We start from the raw sequence: 21966 nt of genomic DNA, 5'->3' as shown, positions 1-21966 counted from the left end.
TTCGAACTGTGGTGCTGGAGAAGACTCTTACGAGTGCCCTGGACTGCAAGGAGGTCCAATCAGTCAATCCTAAAGGAAATCAACCCTGAGTGCTCATTGGAAGGACAGATACTGAAGCTGCAGCTCAAATATTTTGGCCACCTATGCGAAGAGAAAACTCTCTGGAAAAGACCCTGATGCTGGGAAAGACTGAAGGCAAAAGGAGAAGGGGACGGCAGAGGATGAGATGGCTAGATAGCATCACCGATGCAATGAATATGAACTTGAGCACACTCTGGGAGAGAACGCAGGACAGGAAGGCCTGGCGTGCTATGGTCCATGGGGTCACGAAGAGTCGGACACGACTGAACGACTGAACAACAACTACCTTCTTTTCATAGTCAGGTCATCACATGGCTAATATCCCTCATGCTTATCTCTCATTTTTGATGGGAATTATTTGGTATTGCTGCCTCCTGTTATAAAAGCAATTAGCAGAGAAAAACAAAAGGCAGAACAGAACGAGCATTTACCAGCCCCACACGCACACATAAAGGCTACATGGGAGGGGGGGGGAGGAACACCCTTCTTTAGTGAAAAAAAAAGAAGGTAAAATGGTTTACTCAGTTTCTTACATAAAAATGCAGGTACAACATATAGTTTCAGACAAAGTTTGTTCAGTCCATTCCTTTTGTGTTCTATAACATTGGCAGGAGAGTGAGAGAAAGAGCAAACACGTGTGCTCCCAGCAATGGAGAAGGTCAGAGAGGGGCTGGGGATGAAGGAGAAGAGAGGAGAGGAGCAGAGGAAGCCACGCTATAGGCTATAGAGATCCTAAGGCTAGCTATGCCCCCAAATTCCTATGCATTAGCTAGCTAACAGGAACATTGCCCTCTTCCTGTAGCTTGCAGATGAGCTTGCAATATTCCCAACAGTTTCAAATCTGACTTCACCCACAGTTGCTGCCTAGCATGATCACTCTGTTTGTGCTCCAACAGAGTGATCTGTTGTAATCGCCCAGAGAGTTTCAGAACCACCCAGAGAACATCAGCTATTGGGCAATATAGAAATGTAATAAATAAATAAGTAAATAGAAACCAGCCATTCCACCCCACCTTCCAATAGCATTCTGATGGTACCTCGCTCCAAATCCCCAAATGTCCTCTGCCAGTCGTTTCATGTAAATGTTAAAAAGCATGGGGAGGGGGGCAAGATAGAAATCTGAAGTCTTCCATAGCATAAATGCCATGAAGTTAAGCAGTAGTTCCTCAGCATCACCTTCTGGAATTAGCTGTCCAGCTAGGAACAGAACCAGCATATCACCATAACTCCCACTCCCAACCCAGAAAGTGTATCCAGAAGGATACCATGGTTTGTTGTAGTGAAAGTCTAGGAGAATTAGCAATGTCATATGCCCCTTAACCTTTTCCCAGCATAGGTCATCCATCAGGGTGACTAAGCCAGACTCTGTTCCAAAACTAGCCATGCAACTAGTTTGAAATATGTATCCTGGAGTTGCACAAACACCATGCTCTTGAGTGCCTTGCCCAAGAAAGGGCTATAAATGACCGGCCAATAATTGTTACAATCCTTGGGAGTCCAGGGAAGGTGACTTTAGGAGCAGCCTCAGAAAATCATCTTTCAAGGTGGCCAGGACCTCCCCAGCTCTCAAAGAGACATTAATAATGTCCTGGACCCAACTGAACAACTCCCATTTGCTTTCCGTTAATAGTCATTGGTCAAGCAAACAAATTGTAGGCCACACCCATTCAAACACCTTGTGCACACCCTCAGGCTACAATAATACAAATAGCTCAGCTGGAATGCAGTCATCTCCACTAGCTTTGTTGTTAGTAATGCTTCCTAAGGCCCACTTGACTTCGCTCTCTAGGATGTCCGGCTCAAGTTCAGTGACCGCACTATCATGGCTATCAGGAACATTCAGATCTTTCCTGTATAGTTCTTCTGTGTATTCTTTCCACCTCTTCTTGATCTCATCTGCATCTGTTAGGTCCCTGCCTTCTTTGTCCTTTATCATGCCCGTCTTTGCACAAAACGTTCCCTTGAGAGCTCCGATTTTCTTGAAGAGATCTCTAGTCTTTCCCATTCTGTTGTTTTCCTCCATTTCTTTGCATTGTTCATTTAACAAGGCCTTCTTGTCTCTCCTTGCTATTCTCTGGAACTCTGCATTCAGTTGGATATATCTTCCCCTTTCTCCCTTGCTTTTCGCTTCCCTTCTTTCCTCACCTACTTGTAAAGCCTCATCAGACAGCCACTTGGCTTTCTTGCATTTCTTTTTCTTTGGGATGGATTGAGTTGCTGCCTCCTGAACAATGTTACGGACCTCCGTCCATAGTTCCTCAGGCACTCTGTCTATCAGGTCTAATCCCTGAAATCTATTCCTCACCTCCACTGTATATTCAGAAGGGATATGATTTAGGTCATACCTGAATGGTTTAGTACTTTTCCCTATGTTCTTCAATTTAAGCCGAAATTTTGCAAGAAGCAGCTCATGATCTGAGCCACAGTCAGCTCCAGGTCTTGTTTTTACTGACTGTATGGAGCTTCTCCATCTTTGGCTGCAAAGGACATAATCAATCTGATTTCGATATTGACCATCTGGTGATGTCCATGTGTAGAGTTGTCTCTTGTGCTGTTGGAAAAAAGTGTTTGCTATGATCAGCGTGTTCTCTTGGCAAAACTCTATTAGCTTTTGTCCTGCTTCATTTTGTACACCAAGGCCATGCTTGCCTGTTATCCCGGTGATTTCTTGACTTCCTACTTTAGCATTCTAATCCCCTATGATGAAGAGGACATCTTTTTTTGGTGTTAGTTCTAGAAGGTGTTGTAGGTCTTCATAGAACCCATCAACCTCAGCTTCTTCGGCAACAGTGGTTGGGGCATAGACTTGAATTACTGTGATGTTGAATGGTTTGCCTTGGATTCGTACTGAGATCATTCTATCATTTTTAAGATTGTACCCCAGTACTGCTTTTCCCACCCTTTTGTTGACTAGGAGTGCTACTCCATTTCTTCTAAGGGATTCTTGCCCACAGTAGTAGATATGATGGTCACCTGAATTAAATTCGCCCATGCCTGTCCATTTGAGTTCACTGATTCCCAAGATGTCGATGTTCAATCTTGCCATCTCATGTTTGACCACCTCCAGCTTACCTTGATTCATTGATCTGACATTCCAGGTTCCTAAACAATATTGTTCTTTACAGCATCAGATTTTCTTTTCACCACCAGACACATCCACAGCTGAGGTCCTTTCGGCTTTGGCCCAGCCACTTCACTCTTTCTGGCGCTACTTGGAAATACCCTCTGCTCTTCCCCAGTAGTATATTGGACACCTTCCGACCTGAGGGGCTCATCTTCCAGCGTCATCTCTTTTAGCCTTGTGATACGTTCCATGGGGTTTTCTTGGCAAGAATACTGGAGTGGGTTGCCATTTCCTTCTCCAGTGGACCACATTTTGTCAGAACTCTCTGCCATGACCTGTCCATCTTGGGTGGCCCTGCACGGCATAGCTTATGGCTTCACTGAGTTACGCAAGCCCCTTCGCCACAACAAGGCAGTGATCCATGAAGGGGAAAAGAAGGTAGACGAGAGAATAAATCAACAGCAGGAGAGGGCCATTGCCCTCATGTTCTGGTTCTGGGCTTAGAGTCATCTGACTGGCTGTTTTGAGAAACAGGATTCTGGACTAGTTAGACCTTTGATCAGATCCAGCAGGGCTCTTCTTGAGTTCTTGTTGAAGAGGAACAGTTAACTAGAACAAATAGACACTGGTAATAATGAGTGTAGAAGAGTAGGCTGATAAATGAGCTAGAACAAGACTAGATATAGGTTACTACTAACCTGAAGCAAGAACCAGAAAGGAAACAAAAATCCCATGCAGGTTCAAACTCCTGCTCCTAGTTAGGAAGCTCATAGCCTTGAGCAAGTCATACATAGCATCACCATACTAGTATACAAAAAGTTTGCCTGGTGTCAGGATGTGACTTGCTTTTCTTTTAATTCACAAACGTCTGTCAGGAAATGAATTGCCTACTGACTAATTTTGCATAAACTACCTATAAATTGTTTATAGAATTTATAAGCTTATAATAGAGACAGTAATTTATTGTTCATATCATCTGTGGCACCACAAACATTAATTAAATGCAGAGATATTTCAAGCAGAAATTCAGTATTCATGCAAGATTACATTTGAGAAGCCAGGCACCCAGCAACACGAACTGTGGAATTAAGCTTGAAAGCTCAGCTTTAATACTTATGATTCCCTCTTCTTTTCTCAGTTAATCAACATATTACAAATAGCAATTTCTAATATACTAAATTCCACTGAGATATATATTCCTAAAAGCTGAAGTTCCTGAAACATTTACCAGTTTCAAAATAAACATGTTTTCTAGAGAAGCACATAGTGGCTAAAGGTATGAACGGTGAGCCTGCACAAAACAAATCTCACCTCAGCTGTGAACTCACAATTACCTCTGAGGTAAATTAGGCTGCCCAGGGCCAGCAGCCAATGAGCTTTCTAGTTGAACAGGAGTTTGAACCTGATTTTCCAGCATCCAACCCCACTTCATCTACTTTTATTACTCTGCTGTGCTTCTTCCTGGTGGATAAATACTAGCACTGCAGTAAGTTACTAAGCTAAATAAAGACTTAAAAGGCTATTGCAGTTCTAAGTTGCATCTGTAGAAGTATAGCATCCAAGGTGGAAGAAATAATGACTCTGTTTTGCTTTAGTCAAATGTCACCTAGAGTACTGTGTCCATTCTGGGCACCACAGTTTAAGGCGGATATTGACAACCTGGAATGAGTCCAGTAGGAGAGTGACAACAAAATGTGAGGGCCTTGGACATCAAATCCTGTGAGAAAACACTGGATATGTTTGGCATGGAGAAGAAATGAGTCAATATGAAAGCCATCTTAAAAGAGCTGTCATGTAGAAGATGGAGCAAATTGTATTCTTTTGCTCCGGAAGGTGGGACATGATCCCATGGGTTCAAAATACAAGAAAAAGGATTTCAACTAAACCTTATGAAGGACTGCCTGATGATTCAAGCTGTTTGAGAGTGGAACACATTGTCTTGGAAAGGGATGGACTCTCCTTTGTTAGAGGTTTTTAAGCCGAAGCTGGATGGCCACCTATCAGGAATGCTGTAGTAGTAGATTGCCTGCATTGGCAGGGGTTGGGCTAGATTAACTTTGAGAGCAGTTGTAGATCACAAGCTGAATACAAGCCAACAATGTGATGAGGCTGCAAAAAAGGCAAATGCTCTTTTGGGCTGCATTCATAGAAGTATAGCTTCCAAATCCCGGGAAGTACTAGTTCCCCTCTATTCAGCCCTGGTGAGGCCTCATCTGGAGTACTGTGTCCAGTTCTGGGCAACACACTTGAAGAAGGATGCAGACAAACTGGAGAGGGTTCAGAGAAGGGCAACAAAGATGATCAGGGGACTGGAAACAAAGCCCTCCGAGGAGAGACTGAAAGAACTGGACATGTTTAGCCTTCAGAAGAGAAGACTGAGGGGAGATATGATAATGCTCTTCAAGTACTTGAAAGGTTGTCACAGAGAGGAAGGCCAGGATCTCTTTTCAATCGTCTCAGAGTGCCACACACAGAATAATAGGCTCAAGTTACAGGAAGCCAGATTCCAGCTGAACATCAGGAAAAACATCCTGACTGTTAGAGCAATACGACAGTGGAACCAATGACCTAGGGAGGTGGTGGGCTCTCCCACACTGGAGCCATTCAAGACGAGGCTGGACAGCCATCTGTCAGGGATGTTCTGACTTGGATTCCTGCACCGAGCAGGGGGTTGGACTCAATGGCCTTGTAGGCCCCTTCCAACCCTACTATTCTATGATTCTATGATCCCTTCCAATTCTATAATTCTGTGACTTTCTAGGATCCTATGGATCTGAAAAGTATATGACCCTGGCAAATGCAGCAACAGAGAGAATACCTTCTAGCCCCTGCTCTGAGTGATTCAATAAAAAGACCCCCTTTCACTTTGCCAAACCCAAGTTATTAAAGTAATTTTGCAGTGCAAGAAAGAATTAGATTTCAAAGGGTGCAATCCTATTCATGTTTAGACAGAAAAGCTCCCAGCATGCCCCAGCCAGCAGAGCTGGCTAGGGATGCTGGGGGCAGCTGAACTTTTTTTCTGTCTAAACATGAATAGGATTGTGCCCTAAAAAAATATAAAAACAAAGATGTTTACAAGGAAACGGAGAAATGGGTGGGGATAAAACAGGAGATAATTGAGAGAGGAAAGTGTGTGAGGGGCAATACCACAAAAATATTTAGGAGTGATTTCAGAGAAGACTGAATATGAATACTCATTGGTCTCGGTTTCCCCATCTTTTAATGAAATGTGGACTGCTCCATAAACCAATGGACTGGTTTTCAATAATGTTTCGATAGCATATACAGAAACAAATACAATAGTTTCTGGCTCCTTCTCTGAATAACTAAGGGCCAATCTACACTGCCCCTTCATGGATCACTGCCTTGTTGTGGGAAAGAGGCTTGCGTAACTCAGTGAAGCCATAAGCTATGCCGTGCAGGGCCACCCAAGATGGACAGGTCATGGCAGAGAGTTCTGACAAAATGTGGTCCACTGGAGAAGGAAATGGCAACCCACTCCAGTATTCTTGTCAAGAAAACCCCATGGAACGTATCACAAGGCTAAAAGAGATGACACCGGAAGATGAGCCCCTCAGGTTGGAAGGTGTCCAATATACTACTGGGGAAGAGCAGAGGGTATTTCCAAGTAGCGCCAGAAAGAGTGAAGCGGCTGGGCCAAAGCCAAAAGGACACTCAGCTGTGGATGTGTCTGGTGGTGAAAAGAAAATCCGATGCTGTAAAGAACAATATTGTTTAGGAACCTGGAATGTCAGATCAATGAATCAAGGTAAGCTGGAGGTGGTCAAACATGAGATGGCAAGATTGAACATCGACATCTTGGGAATCAGCGAACTCAAATGGACAGGCATGGGCGAATTTAATTCAGGTGACCATCATATCTACTACTGTGGGCAAGAATCCCTTAGAAGAAATGGAGTAGCACTCCTAGTCAACAAAAGGGTGGGAAAAGCAGTACTGGGGTACAATCTTAAAAATGATAGAATGATCTCAGTACGAATCCAAGGCAAACCATTCAACATCACAGTAATTCAAGTCTATGCCCCAACCACTGATGCCGAAGAAGCTGAGGTTGATGGGTTCTATGAAGACCTACAACACCTTCTAGAACTAACACCAAAAAAAGATGTCCTCTTCATCATAGGGGATTAGAATGCTAAAGTAGGAAATCAAGAAATCACCGGGATAACAGGCAGGCATGGCCTTGGTGTACAAAATGAAGCAGGGCAAAAGCTAATAGAGTTTTGCCAAGTGAACACGCTGATCATAGCAAACACTTTTTTCCAACAGCACAAGAGACGACTCTACACATGGACATCACCAGATGGTCAATATCGAAATCAGATTGATTATGTCCTTTGCAATCAAAGATGGAGAAGCTCTATACAGTCAGTAAAAACAAGACCTGGAGCTGACTGTGGCTCAGATCATGAGCTTCTTGTTGCAAAATTTCAGCTTAAATTGAAGAACGTTGGGAAAACCACTAAACCATTCAGGTATGACCTAAATCATATCCCTTCTGAATATACAGTGGAGGTGAGGAATAGATTTAAGGGATTAGACCTGATAGACAGAGTGCCTGAGGAACTATGGACAGAGGTCCGTAACATTGTTCAGGAGGCAGCAACTCAATCCATCCCAAAGAAAAAGAAATGCAAGAAAGCCAAGTGGCTGTCTGATGAGGCTTTACAAGTAGGTGAGGAAAGAAAGGAAGCGAAAAGAAAGGGAGAAAGGGGAAGATATATCCAACTGAATGCAGAGTTCCAGAGAATAGCAAGGAGAGACAAGAAGGCCTTCTTAAATGAACAATGCAAAGAAATGGAGGAAAACAACAGAATGGGAAAGACTAGAGATCTCTTCAAGAAAATTGGACATCTCAAGGGAACGTTTTGTGCAAAGACGGGCATGATAAAGGACAAAGAAGGCAGGGACCTAACAGATGCAGATGAGATTAAGAAGAGATGGCAAGAATACACAGAAGAACTATACAGGAAAGATCTTAATGTCCCTGATAACCATGATAGTGCGGTCACTGAACTTGAGCCGGACCTCCTAGAGAGTGAAGTCAAGTGGGCCTTAGAAAGCATTAGTAACAACAAAGCTAGCGGAGATGACAGCATTCCAGCTGAGCTATTTAAAATCCTAAAAGATGATGCTGTTAAAGTGCTGCATTCAATATGCCAACAAATCTGGAACACTCAACAGTGGCCACAAGACTGGAAAACGTCAGTTTACATTCCAATTCCAATGAAGGGCAACGCCAAAGAGTGTTCAAACTACTGCACAATTGCGCTCATTTCACATGCCAGCAAGGTGATGCTCAAAATCCTACAAGCTAGGCTTCAGCAGTATGCGAACCGAGAACTACCGGAAGTAGAAGCTGGGTTTCGAAGAGGCAGAGGAACTAGAGATCAAATCGCCAACGTTCGCTGCATCATGGAGAAAGCAAGAGAATTCCAGAAAAATGTCTATTTCTGCTTCATTGACTACGCTAAAGCCTTTGATTGTGTGGATCACAACAAACTCTGGCAAATTCTTAAAGTCATGGGAGCACCAGACCACCTTACCTGTCTCCTGAGAAACCTGTACGAGGGTCAAGAAGCAACAGTAAGAACCAGACATGGAACAACCGAGTGGTTCAAAATTGGGAAAGGAGTACGACAAGGCTGTATATTGTCACCCTGCTTATTTAACTTATATGCAGAGTACATCATGAGAAACGCCGGGTTGGATGAATCACAGGTCGGAATTAAGATTAGGGTTGGCGGAGAATTTCTCCACGAATCTTCGGGAGGCCGAGTGCCGACGCATTCAGCCCCCCGAAAGTGTTGGGGAAATTCTCCGCTGGCCCCCCGCCACCCCCGGGATGGGACTTACCTTCGGCGAATGTCCCTCTCGGCGGCGGGTTCCGGTGGCGGTTCGGTGGGGGCAGGGGCGGCGGCCGGTCTCCCGACCGGCTGCCGCCTCCGCCATTGCAAAAAAAAAAAGTAAAGTAAAAAAAAAAAGAAACCACACCCGTGATAGGCTACGTAACGATTTACGTAGCCTATCACGGCTAGATTTCCAAAGTCAGCCGTGATAGTCTACGTAAATCGTCACGTAGCCTATCACGGGTGACTTTGAAAAAAAAAGAGAAGCGCATACACAAATGGCGGCGCCCATGGGGCGCCACCATTTGCATTCCTTATTTTGGCACGTCTAGTCTACGTAAACATTTACGTAGACTACGGCGAAAATAAGGGAACGCTATTTGCATTGCCCCTATTTTCGCCGTAGTCTACGTAAATCTTTACGTAGACTGGACGTGCCAAAATAAGGAACACAAATGGTGGTCCCCATGGGAGCTGCCCTTTGCGTATGCGCGCTTCTTTTTTTTTCAAAGTCACCCGTGATAGGCTACGTGACGATTTACATAGCCTATCACGGCTGACTTTGGAAATCTAGCCGTGATAGGCTACGTAAAACATTACGTAGCCTATCACAGGTGTGTGTGTTTTGGGGGTTTTTTTACTTTTTTTTCCCGGCCGGGTAGACGGGGCACTCCTACCCAGCCTGAATTTCACCAGCGAGGGATGGGGAGCCTCCCCCCTGGCCTGAATTTCGGCCGGGCAAGGCGTGGCACCTCCCCCCCTCGCCTGAACTTCGGGGGGAGAACCAAAGTGCCTCCCCCCCACCGCAAAGCAAGCTGTGGTACGAGGTAATTCCCTTTTGTCCATCCCTAATTAAGATTGCCGGGAGAATTATCAACAACCTCTGATATGCAGACGATACCACTCTAATGGCAGAAAGTGAAGAGGATATAAAGAGCCTCTTGTGGAGGGTGAAAGAGGAGAGTGCAAAAACTGGTTTGAAACTCAACATTAAAAAAACTAAGATCATGGCATCTGGCCCCATCACTTCCTGGCATATAGAAGGGGAAGAAATGGAAGCAGTGACAGATTTTACTTTCTTGGGCTCCAAGATCACCGCAGACGGTGACTGTAGCCATGAAATTAAAAGACGCTTGCTCCTTGGGAGGAAAGCTATGGCCAACCTAGACAGCATAGTAAGAAGCAGAGACATCACCTTGCCAACAAAGGTCTGTCTAATCAAAGCTATGGTTTTCCCAGTAGTAATGTATGGCTGTGAGAGCTGGACTATAAGGAAGGCTGAGCACCGAAGAATTGATGCTTTCGAACTGTGGTGCTGGAGAAGACTCTTACGAGTCCCCTGGACTGCAAGGAGGTCCAATCCATCAGTCCTAAAGGAAATCAACCCTGAGTGCTCATTGGAAGACCAGATACTGAAGCTGAAGCTGAAATATTTTAGCCACCTAATGCGAAGAGAAAACTCTCTGGAAAAGACCCTGATGCTGGGAAAGACTGAAGGCAAAAGGAGAAGGGGACGGCAGAGGATGAGATGGCTAGATTTATTTATTTATTTATTTATTTATTTCATTTCTCTACCACCCAATAGCCAACGCTCTCTGGGCGGTTCACAAAAACTAAAACCAAACAACACACAATAAAACAATTTAAAATATATAGAACATTAAAACCACAATATAACAATACAACCACAATAAAACCTAGCAGCAGTACAGGAGTTTAAAATACAGATTTAAAACAGCAAAGATAAAAATTTAGAAAGCTAAAATGCCTGGGAAAATAAAAAGGTCTTCACCTGGCGCCGAAAGGAGTACAATGTAGGCGCCAGGCAAACCTCACTAGGGAGCTCATTCCAGAGCCGGGGTGCCACAACAGAAAAAGCCCTCCTCCTAGTAGCCACCCGCCTCACTTCCTTTGGCAGGGGCTCACGGAGAAGGGCCGCTGATGATGATCTTAAGGTCCGGGCAGGCACATATGGGAGGAGGCGATCCTTCAGGTAACCTGGCCCCAAGCCGTTAAGGGCTTTGAATGTTAACACCAGCACTTTGAATTGGGCCCGGAAATGGACTGGCAGCCAGTGCAGCTGGAAAAGTACTGGCGTAATATGAGCTCGCAGGCCAGTCCCTGTTAACAATCTTGCTGCCCTATTTTGGACCAGCTGAAGTTTCCGGACCGTTTTCAAAGGCAGCCTCACATATAACGCATTGCAGTAATCCAGACGAGAAGTTATCAGAGCATGGATAAATGTAGCTAGGCTATCTCTGTCCAGATAAGGGCGTAGTTGGTATACCAGCCTAAGCTGATAAAAAGTGCTCCGTGCCACTGAGTTCACCTGTGCCACAAGTGACAGTTCTGGATCCAAAAGCACCCCCAAACTACGAACCTGATCCTTTAGGGGGAGAGCAACCCCCTCCAGAACAGGTTGAATATCACCTAGCCGGGCAGACGAACCACCCACTAACAGTACCTCCGTCTTGTCTGGATTGACTTTCAGTTTATTAGCCCTCATCCAGTCCATTACCGTGCCCAGGCACTGGTTCAGAAGATAGCATCACCGATGCAATGAACATGAACTTGAGCACACTCCGGGAGAGAGCGCAGGACAGGAAGGCCTGGAGTGCTATGGTCCATGGGGTCACGAAGAGTCGGACACGACTGAACGACTGAACAACAACAATCTACATTGTGCCCGCCATCACAACGAATTTGGTGTCCTGTCGTGTTAAACGCTCTCGCATTAAAATGTGATTATCCACACTCAACCATTTTCCCCATTGCGGTGCTTCATCGAATGCGCGAGCTCGGTTCACACTCGAGCACTGTGCTGTTTTCCTGCTCTTAAAGATGGAGGCTCTCATTGGAGGATCGGAATGCCTGCCAATGCTCTTTTCCCCATGCCAGCCCTTGACAGCCAGCGCGAGGAAAAGGGGCAGTGGCGGCAGCACCCAGCGTTCACATTTGGGGGGGCTGCTGGCATCTTTGAAGATTCAAAGTTTCATGTCGGCCTGGTCAGTAGTTGGATTTGTAACTGCCTGGGAATCAGGCTTCCTGCATTGAGCAGGGGGTTATTCTATCCCTTCAAATGAGACTACATTTTACCCCCTTCTATCCCCCTCTTCAGCGGGTTTTTTTTTTAATTAAGGCGTTATCTTTGAAGAATGGTGGCTTCTCCACAATTTTTTTTTTCCTAATGCAGGCATGATCTTGAAGATGCAAAGATGTGAAGCGTCACATCTTCGAATCTTCGAATCTTAAAAGATCATGCCTGAATTAGGGGGGGGGGACATTGTGGAGAAGCCACTATTCTTCAAGGATAATGCCTGAATTAAAAAAAAAAAACAAGCCAAAGCGGGGGATAGAAGGGGATAAAACTTAGTCTCATTTGAAGGGATAGAACAACCCCCAGCTCAATCCAGGAAGCCTAATTCCCAGGTGGTCGTCCATCCAACTACTGACCAGGACCGACCCTGCTTAGCTTCTGAGATCAGACAAGGACGCACACATCCAGCCCTTTGCTTGTTGCTGAGGAAGCTATGCGATCAGCAGCCAGAAGATGACATGGGGCCATCGAGAGGTGTGATTGGACAGGAAGGAAATACAAACACCACCGTATATGGACAGGCAGGGGAGGGGACTATGACCGGATATGGTAGTAAAGGCAGAAAATCAGAGCACATTAAGGGAAAATACCGGGATATCAGGGTATTGAAAGCAGGAGCACGGAAGCGGGAAATTCCGGTTCCAATTCGAGGCGGGTACTGTGTAGTGTGAAAGATGGGCGGTGAAACCTCATTGGAAGTGAAAAAACCCGTAAGTGTAGATCAGCCCTAAGTAATTTTAATGGCATCTTTGGGTTTTTTTAACCAAAAGTAGATCTTTTTTATCTTTAAATTTGCATTGACATTTTTGTTTTAATGAAAACCTGCTTCAACATTTTGTCTTATGTACATTTTTATGCAGAAGCAGAAGAGATCAAGAAAAGGTGGAAAGAATATACGGAAGATCTGTATAGGAAGGATAATAATATTGGGGATAGATTTGATGGTGTGGTCAGTGAGCTACAGCCAGACATCTTGAAGAGTGAGGTTGAATGGGCCTTAAGAAGCATTGCTAATAACAAGGCAGCAGGAGATGACGGTATCCCAGCTGAACTGTTTAAAATCTTGCAACATGATGCTGTCAAGGTGATGCATGCCATATGCCAGCAAACTTGGAAAACACAAGAATGGCCAACAGATTGGAAAACATCTACTTATATCCCCATACCAAAAAAGGGAAGCACCAAAGAAAGTTCCAGCTATCAAACAGTGGCACTTATTTCACATAGGGATGTACGAATCCCTTACCTTGCTCCGCTGAGGGGCATCCGCAGTGGGGGGGAGGTGCTCCGTCCCTCCCCCTGGAATCCTGTCTGGCCGGCTCCGCTCCGCGGCCAAGCCGCAGAGCCGCCAGCCGCCTCCGGCCACCCGCAGCCGGACATCTGGCCGCTAGGCAGCCCTGCAGGGACACAAATAGCAGCTGTCATAGCCGCCGCCATTTGCGTCCCTGTAGTGAGCTGTGATAGGCTACATAAATATTTACGTAGCCTATCACAGCAGGGGGGTGGAAAACCCCAGCGTATGCAAATGGCGGCAGCTACCGCCATTTGCGTACGCTGGGGTTTTTTCCCCCTGCTGTGATAGGCTACATAAATACTTACATAGCCTATCACAGCCTCTGCAGTGACACAAATGGCGTCCCTGCTTTAGCCATGATAGGCTACGTAAGTATTTACGTAACCTATCACGGCTTGAAGAGGAGGAAGCGAATGGCGGCTGCAGGATGGCCACCATTCGCAAAGCAGCACGGATGGGAGCAGGTAAGTACTCCATTTCACACGCCTTTCGTGGGGGGGGGGTGGGGGCTTCGTTCCACGATGGATTTCGGGGGGATGAATTCACTGGCATTCACCCTCACCGAGATCCATCGCGGAATTCTCTGGCATCCCTAATTTCACATGCCAGTAAGGTAATGCTCAAGATCTTGCAAGGTAGACTTCAGCAATTCATGGAACAAGAATTGCCAGATGTACAAGCTGGGTTTAGAAAAGGCAGAGGAACTAGAGACCAAATTGCCAATATCCACTGGATAATGAAGAAAGCCAGGGAGTTTCAGAAAAACATCTATTTCTGTTTTGTTGACTATTATAAAGCCTTTGACTGTGTGGATCATCACAAACTTTGATGGCTGAAAGCGAGGAGGAGCTGAGGAACCTCATGATGAAGGTGAAAGAAGTGCAAAAGCTGGGTTGCAGTTAAACCTCAAAAAAACCAAGATTATGGCAACCAGCTGGATTGATAACTGGCAAATAGAGGGAGAAAACATGGAGGCAGTGACAGACTTTGTCTTTCTAGGCACAAAGATTACTGCAGACGCTGACTGCAGCCAGCCAATCAGAAGACGTTTACTTCTTGGGAGGACAGCAATGACAAATCTTGATAAAATAGTTAAGAGCAGAGACATCACACTGACAACAAAGGTCCGCATAGTGAAAGCAATGGTATTCCCCGTAGTAACCTATGGCTGCGAGAGCTGGACCATAAGGAAGGCTGAGCAAAGGAAGATAGATGCTTTTGAACTGTGGTGCTGGAGGAAAATTCTGAGAGTGCCTTGGACTGCAAGAAGATCAAACCAGTCCATACTCCAGGAAAGAAAGCCAGGCTGCTCACTTGAGGGAATGATATTAAAGGCAAAACTGAAGTACTTTGGCCACATAATGAGAAGACAGGATACCCTGGAGAAGACGCTGATGCTAAGGAAAGTGGAAGGCAAAAGGAAGAGGGGCCGACCAAGGGCAAGATGGATGGGTGATATTCTGGAGGTGACGGACTCGACCTTGGGGGAGCTGGGGGTGGTGACAGCCAACAGGAAGCTCTGGCGTGGGCTGGTCCATGAGGTCACGAAGAGTTGTAGGCGACTGAACGAATAAACAACAACAGCATTTTTATGTGGAGTTTTAAATGTATTTTCTTTTATTATCTTTTAATATGTTCTGCAGAGTAACTCAAAAAGTTCCTTTCTATTCTACATTTTTTATAAGATAAGTACATGGGGTTTGACGAGACTCAGCCCTTTCTATTTTGAGTTAAGCTCTGAACCCACAGTTCAGAGACCTAAGCCACTGAATACCAGTTTGTGGGCAGCAATACTAGGAGAGGGTTATTGCCTTTAAACCCAGGTGGGATTCCTGAAGGCACTTGATTGGCCACTCTGTGGTGAAGAATCCTGAACTAGATAGCTCTTTGGTTTGATCCAGCAGAGCCCTTCTTATTTTCTTAGCTGGTATTATAAATTGGAGAAGCCTTTACTTTTAGAATTTTAATCCTGATAGTGCACAACTCATGTTTGCCAATACTTCTTCCCCCCTTCCCTCCTCACATCCTCAAAATTAAAGCCAAGAATTTTGCAGGATTACGATCACAGTCCTCTGCACTATTGAGTTAATTGTAGGAAAGTGCCATTCTTTTTACACTTAGGCAGGTTGTGAGTGTTTCTTCTATTGCCTTTCTGCTGTAACAAGGACAACACATTTGTGATTTCCTCTGCTCATGTCAAGAAAGGGTATTTTCTACCACTACTGTAAATGGAAATGTAATATTTCTGTTTGCAGTTCCAATTTCACAGCTGAGTGGGATCTGAGAGAAAATTCTAATAAAATTGCAGAAACATTTAATGCAGTGACTGGCAGATAGGAAAAGAGTATGTGGCAGCTCCATTTTTCTGATTATGTTAACAAAACATGGCATGTGCTTTTCTAATGCACAGACAACAATCTGATTTACAATTTAAATCTGATGACTGAAACGCCGATTAGATGACTTCTGTTTTCCCAGAGGCTCCGTCTACCACCTGAACTGTCTAATATAGAAATGGGTATTTTTGTTCCCACAAATTAACATTCCAGACTCAAGTTTAATTTGGTTACACAGAGCATTTCCCCAAAATTGGCTAAGTACATCGGTATAATATTGAGAAATTATTTTGATACTTAATTAAACAATTAAGGAACTATTGAGTATTTGCATCCATGTTAAGATGGCCTCTTAAAAAGGAATGGTCATGCCAGACCCTGAATATAGTAAGAAAATGCTTCAGATAGAATTTCTGGACATGATCCAGCCAAAGGTTAATATTTCTAAGGAGGTGAGAGCTAGTCACCTTCTTCCAGTAATTAGAAAGTAAATTTCCAACTTAGATGCACTTGTTATTGCAATATATACACAGATGTAGACCTGTAACATAGTCGTCCTAGGAGAGGAGTGGGCAACTTGTGGCCCTCCAGATGTTTTGGCCTACAACTCCCATCATCTCTTACTATTGGCTATACTAGCTGGGGCTGATGGGAATTGTAGGCTCAAACATCTGGAAGGCTAAAGTCACCCATTCCTGTTCTAGAATATTGTCACTTACACAGTAGTAAACAATGCCCAAATTCCAGCCACTTAGTTACCACTTACAGTTTTCTTTCAGTATGCACAAAGCACATTGGTAAAAAAAATCCCCCCAAATCCCAACCTCATCATCTTGTTTTTGAGTTATTCTGTTTTCCCAGCCAATGTAATGTGTTGAGATTTTTAAAAATTCCAACAAAAACTGATCCAGGGAAGCAGATTTAAGTTCCCATACAGAGTTTGCTCTCTAAAAACCAAAACTAACATGTAACAAAATATATTCCAAGAAATCTATTGATATTTGTCATTGGGCTTTTTTGTCCTAGCTAATGAAAAGTATTAGAATAAAAAAATGTCCCACTAATCACAGGAAGCAGAATTAAGTGTCATAGAATCATAGAATCATAGAATAGTAGGGTTGGAAGGGGCCTACAAGGCCATCGAGTCCAACCACCTGCTCAATGCAGGAATCCAAGTCAGAGCATCCCCGACAGATGGCTGTCCAGCCTTGTCTTGAATGCCTCCAGCGTGGGAGAGCTCACAAGCTCCCTAGGTCATTGGTTCCATTGTTGTATTGCTCTAACAGTCAGGAGGTTTGTCCTGATGTTCAGCCAGAATCTGGCTTCCTGTCACTGGAGCCCATGATTCTGTGTCCTGCACTCTGGGATAATCAAGAAGAGATCCTGGCCTTCCTCTCTGGGACAACCTTTCAAGTACTTGAAGAGCACTATCCTATTTCCCTCAGTCTTCTCTTCTCAAGGCTAAACATGCCCAGTTCTTTCAGTCTCTCTTCATAGGGCTTTGTTTCCAGTCCCCTGATCATCTTTGTTGCCCTCCTCTGAACCCTCTCCAGTTTGTCTGCATCCTTCTTCAAGTGTTTTGCCCAGAACTGAACACAGTACTCCAGATGAGGCCTAACCAGTGCTGAGTAGAGGGGAACTAGTACTTCCCGGGATTTGGAAGCGATGCTTCTATGAATGCAGCCCAAAATAGCATTGGCCTTTTTTGCAGCCACATCACATTGTTGGCTCATATTCAGCTTGTGATCGACAACAATTCCAAGATCCTTCTCGCCTGTAGTGTTGCTGAGCCACATATCCCCCATCTTGTAACTGTGCATTTGGTTTATTTTTCCTAGGTGCAGAACTTGGCATTTATCCCTATTAAATGTAGGGATGTCAGAGAATTTCGCCACGAATCTCGGGGAGGCCGAATGCCAGTGCATTCGGCCCCCAGAAATCGGTGGCGAAACGGTCTGCCACACACACACCCCCCCGCCGGGACAGGACTTACCTTGGACAAATGTTCCTGGCGGCGGCAGCTCCGGTGGCTGCCGCCGCCATTTCCAGTAAAAAAAAAAAAAAAACGTGATAGGCTACGTAAAGATTTACATAGCCAATCACGGCTAGATTTTTAAAAAATACTGTGATAGGCTACGTAAATGTTTACGTAGCCTATCACGGCTGATTTAAAAGAAAAGAAAAAAAACGCGCTTACGCAAATGGCGGCGCCCATGGGCGCCACCATTTGCGTTCCTTATTTTGACACGTCTTAGTCTACATAAACATTTACGTAGACTAAGACAGCGAAAATAAGGGGAATGCAAATAGCGTAGATGCTACGCTATTTGTGTTCCCCTTATTTTCGCCGTCTTAGTCTACGTAAATGTTTAAGTAGACTAAGACATGTCAAAATAAGGAACGCAAATGGTGGCGCCCATGGGCGCCGCCATTTGTGTAAGCGCATTTTTTTTTCTTTTAAATCAGCCGTGATAGGCTACGTAAACATTTACATAGCCTATCACGGCTGACTGCAGGGACGCAAACGGCGGCGGCTACGGCCGCCGCCATTTGCAGACCCGGCCAGCCAGGATTCAGGGGGGAGGAACAGAGCACCTCCCCCCTGGCCAGAATTTTTTGGGGGGAGGGACAGAGCGCCTCCCCCCGGCCAGAATTTCAGGGGGAGAGGGATGGAGCGCCTCCTCCCCCGGCCAGAATTTCGGGGGGAGGGACAGAGTGCCTTCCCCCCACCTCGAATCAATTTCGTAAGAAGGTAAGTGACTTTCGTACATCCCTAAGTCATTCTGTTGTTTTCAGCCCAGCGCTCCAGTCTATCCAGATCGATTTGAATTTTGTTTCTGTCTTATTTATTTATTTATTCATTCATTTCATTTCTATACTGCCCAATAGCCGAAGCTCTCTGGGCGGTTCACACAAACCCTGCTGCCGCTCACACGTAAAACTGGCAACCAAATTTAGCATTGTCGAGCACGCTCTGCGGGTGCAGGTAAAAGAGCTCATCGAGCGTGGGGGGCACCCAGCGTGTGGTGTGGAACAGAGACTCACCGACCTGCCAGCCGGGGATGTCCTTCATGATCTTGGCCTCCTCGTCGAGATTTTGACGCAAGATGCGTAGCATCCTGCGGTCATCCTCAACCATAAGAAGGGGAAAGATGGCCACTCGCGTCTCCAGGTCCTCGATGTTCAGGCGCCGCTTCTCTCGGTTCCATGTCACAAGGGAATAATAGCCATAGATGATGGTCCCAATTCCAATGGCGAACAGGCTATAGCCCGAGAGCCCCCGCCGGGGCAAGTTCCTCCTGTAGTCAATGGGCCCGTACCCGCCCGGCGGCGGCATGTCCTGCTTCACCTTCCCAGCTCCGGCCGCCATCTTGGGAGCGGGCAGCTCGCTCCCGGCGCGACGGGCCCTCCTCCACCTCCGGGCATCCCCCTTTGATGACGCTGGAGCTCGCCTCGCAAACGCCGGCCCCGGAGCGCCGTGACGGAGCCTTCGACCCGCCCGCCGCGTCTTCCCAAGTATTAGCTATCCTGCCCAATTTTGTATCACCTGCAAATTTGATCAGCATTCCCTGCACCTCCTCCTCCAAGTCATTAATACAAATGTTGAAGAGCACTGGGCCCAGGACTGAGCCTTGCGGTACCCCACTCATTACCTCTCCCCAGTTTGAGAAGGTCCCATTGATAAGCACTCTTTGAGTCCGATTTTGTAGCCAACTGTGGATCCACCGGATCGTTGTTTCATCTAGCCCACTTTGAGCTAGTTTGCTCATCAGGATATCATGGGGCACTTTGTTGAAAGCTTTGCTGAAGTTGAGGTATATGATGTCTACAGCATTCCCACGGTCTACAAGGGAGGTTACTTGATCAAAAAATGAGATCAGATTCGTCTGGCAGGACTTGTTTTTGACAAATCCATGTTGGCTTCGAGTAATCATGGCATTGTTTTCAAGGTGCTTCCAGATGGATTGCTTCATCATCTGCTCCAGAATTTTCCCAGGGATTGATATCAGACTGACTGGTCTGTAGTTCCCAGGTTCCTCCTTTTTACCCTTTTTGAAGATAGGGACAACATTAGCCCTCCTCCAGTCATCTGGTGCTTCACCCGTCCTCCATGATTTCTCAAAGAGAATAGACAGCGGTTCTGTGAGTTCTTCTGCCAGTTCCTTTATTACTCTAGGATTCAGTTCATCTGGCCCTGGAGATTTGAACTCATTCAAAGTAATTAGGTATTCCTTGACCATATGCCTATCGATCTCAAGCTGCAATCCTGCCCCTTCAGCCTGTACTTCGACTTTGCCAGGGGGGTCATAGACCCTCTTTTGGGAGAAGTCTGAACAACCATTTCTTTCCTCTGTCTTTTACTATGCACGTAGCTGAAGAAAGCCTTTTTGTTGTTTTTAGCATCCCTCGCTAACCTCAGCTCATTCTCAGCTTTAGCCTTCCTGACGCCATCCCTGCAATTCTGTGCGACCTGCCTGTACTCTTCCTTTGTTACTTGGCCTTCTTTCCACCTCCTATATGTGTCCTTTTTTGTTTTCAGGTCATCCCTAAGCTTTTTGTGAAGACACATTGGCTTCTTCTGTTGTCTTCCACCTTTTCTTCTTGTTGGAATTGTTTGTAATTGTGCCTTGAGAATTTCCTTTTTTAAAAGCTCCCACCCATCTTGGACTCCTTTTCTCGTTAACTTTGCTTGCCATGGGCCCTTACTGATCATTGTTCTGAGTTTATTAAAATCAGCTTTCCTAAAATCCAGGGTATGCGTTTGACTACATTCGGCTTTTGCTTCCCTTAGAACCAAGAACTCAAGTACAACATGGTCGCTTTCCCCCAGAGTTCCTGTAACTGCTACTTTATCCACTAAGTCATCTCTGTTGGTTAGGATCAAGTCAAGGATAGCCGATCCTCTAGTTCCTTCCTCTACTTTCTGTAGGAGGAAGTTATCCCCCACACAAGTCAGGAATTTCCTGGAGGGGCCATGTTTCGCAGAATTTGTCTCCCAACAAATATCAGGGAAATTGAAGTCCCCCCTTACTACTACATCATGCTTCCTTAAAACATTGGCTATTTGCTTTTCAAAAGTTTCATCTTCGTCTTCTCCTTGGTTGGGTGGCCGGTAGTAGACTCCGACCACCAGGTTCCTTTTATTCTTTGCTCCATTTATTTTGATCCAGATGCTCTCAGTGGGGCTACCAAGCTCATCCTCCTGTATTTCTGTGCAGAGATAGGTATTTTTCACATACAGTGCAACCCCACCTCCCTTTCTGTTCCTCCTGTTCTTTTGGAACAAGTTATATCCTTCAATTGCTGTATTCCAGTCATGAGAGTCATCCCACCAAGTCTCAGTTATACCTATCAAGTCATAATTTCCCTCCTGTATTAAGAGTTCAAGTTCGTTCTGTTTGTTTCCCATACTCTGGGCATTAGTATATAGACATCGAAGACCATGTGCTTCATAGTCTGGCTTTCTTCCTACATGTGTCTGAAGACTATTATTGGGCTCTATCAGAGCTGTTCTCTCCACTGCAGTGCATGAACCTACGTCCATTGTTACCCCCAACATTACATCTCCCTTCCCCGTAGGATTCAGTTTAAAGCCCTCCTGATGAAGTTCTTCATGCTGTGGCCAAACACATTCTTCCCATCCTTTGTGAGGTGCAACCCGTCCCTTGCCAACAGCCCATCTTTCAGGAAGTATAGCCTGTGGTCCCAGAATGCAAATCTCTCTCGTCAGCACCACTTTTGTAGCTAGTCATTCACCTTGAGTATTTTTCGTTCCCTTTCTATCCCTCTTCTAACTACTGGAAGGATGGATGAGAAAACTATCTGGGCCCCAAAGTTCTTGAGTTTCCTTCCCAAAGCTTCAAAGTCTGATGTGATTTCTTCGTAGCTCCACTTGGTGGTATCATTTGTTCCCTCATGGATGAGAAGGAAGGGATACCTGTCAGTGGGCTTTATGAGTGCAGGCAACCTTTCAGTCACGTCTCTAATTCATCCTCCCAGGAGACAACATACCTGGCAAGTCCACGGGTCTTCATGTCATTCTTCTGTAACCATGCATATGACTTTGTTTTGGGAACATTTTACTGCCCCAGGGTATATTTGAATTGGGCTTGGATTATTACATTATTTCTGAATGCTTGGATTAATACATTATTTCTGAATGCCTACACCCCAGGACTGTGTCAGAACTTGACTGTGATGAAAGGGCTCCATTTTAGCCTCAG

At 45.3% G+C, this 21966-nt stretch overlaps 1 pseudogene; it reads right to left on the bottom strand.

The window, feature by feature from the left end:
- Positions 1 to 18671: 18671 nt before the first annotated feature.
- LOC146357562 (NADH dehydrogenase [ubiquinone] 1 alpha subcomplex subunit 13 pseudogene) lies at positions 18672 to 19215 on the bottom strand (annotated as a pseudogene).
- Between the last annotated feature and the right edge of the window lie 2751 nt (positions 19216 to 21966).

The sequence above is a fragment of the Heloderma suspectum genome, chromosome 1, assembly GCF_057233095.1.
Source record: "Heloderma suspectum isolate Gila_16-S chromosome 1, 16-S_ref, whole genome shotgun sequence".
Lineage (NCBI taxonomy): Eukaryota > Metazoa > Chordata > Lepidosauria > Squamata > Helodermatidae > Heloderma > Heloderma suspectum.
The sequence above is the reverse complement of the archived record's forward strand: the minus strand, read 5'-3'. Positions and strand labels throughout refer to the sequence as shown.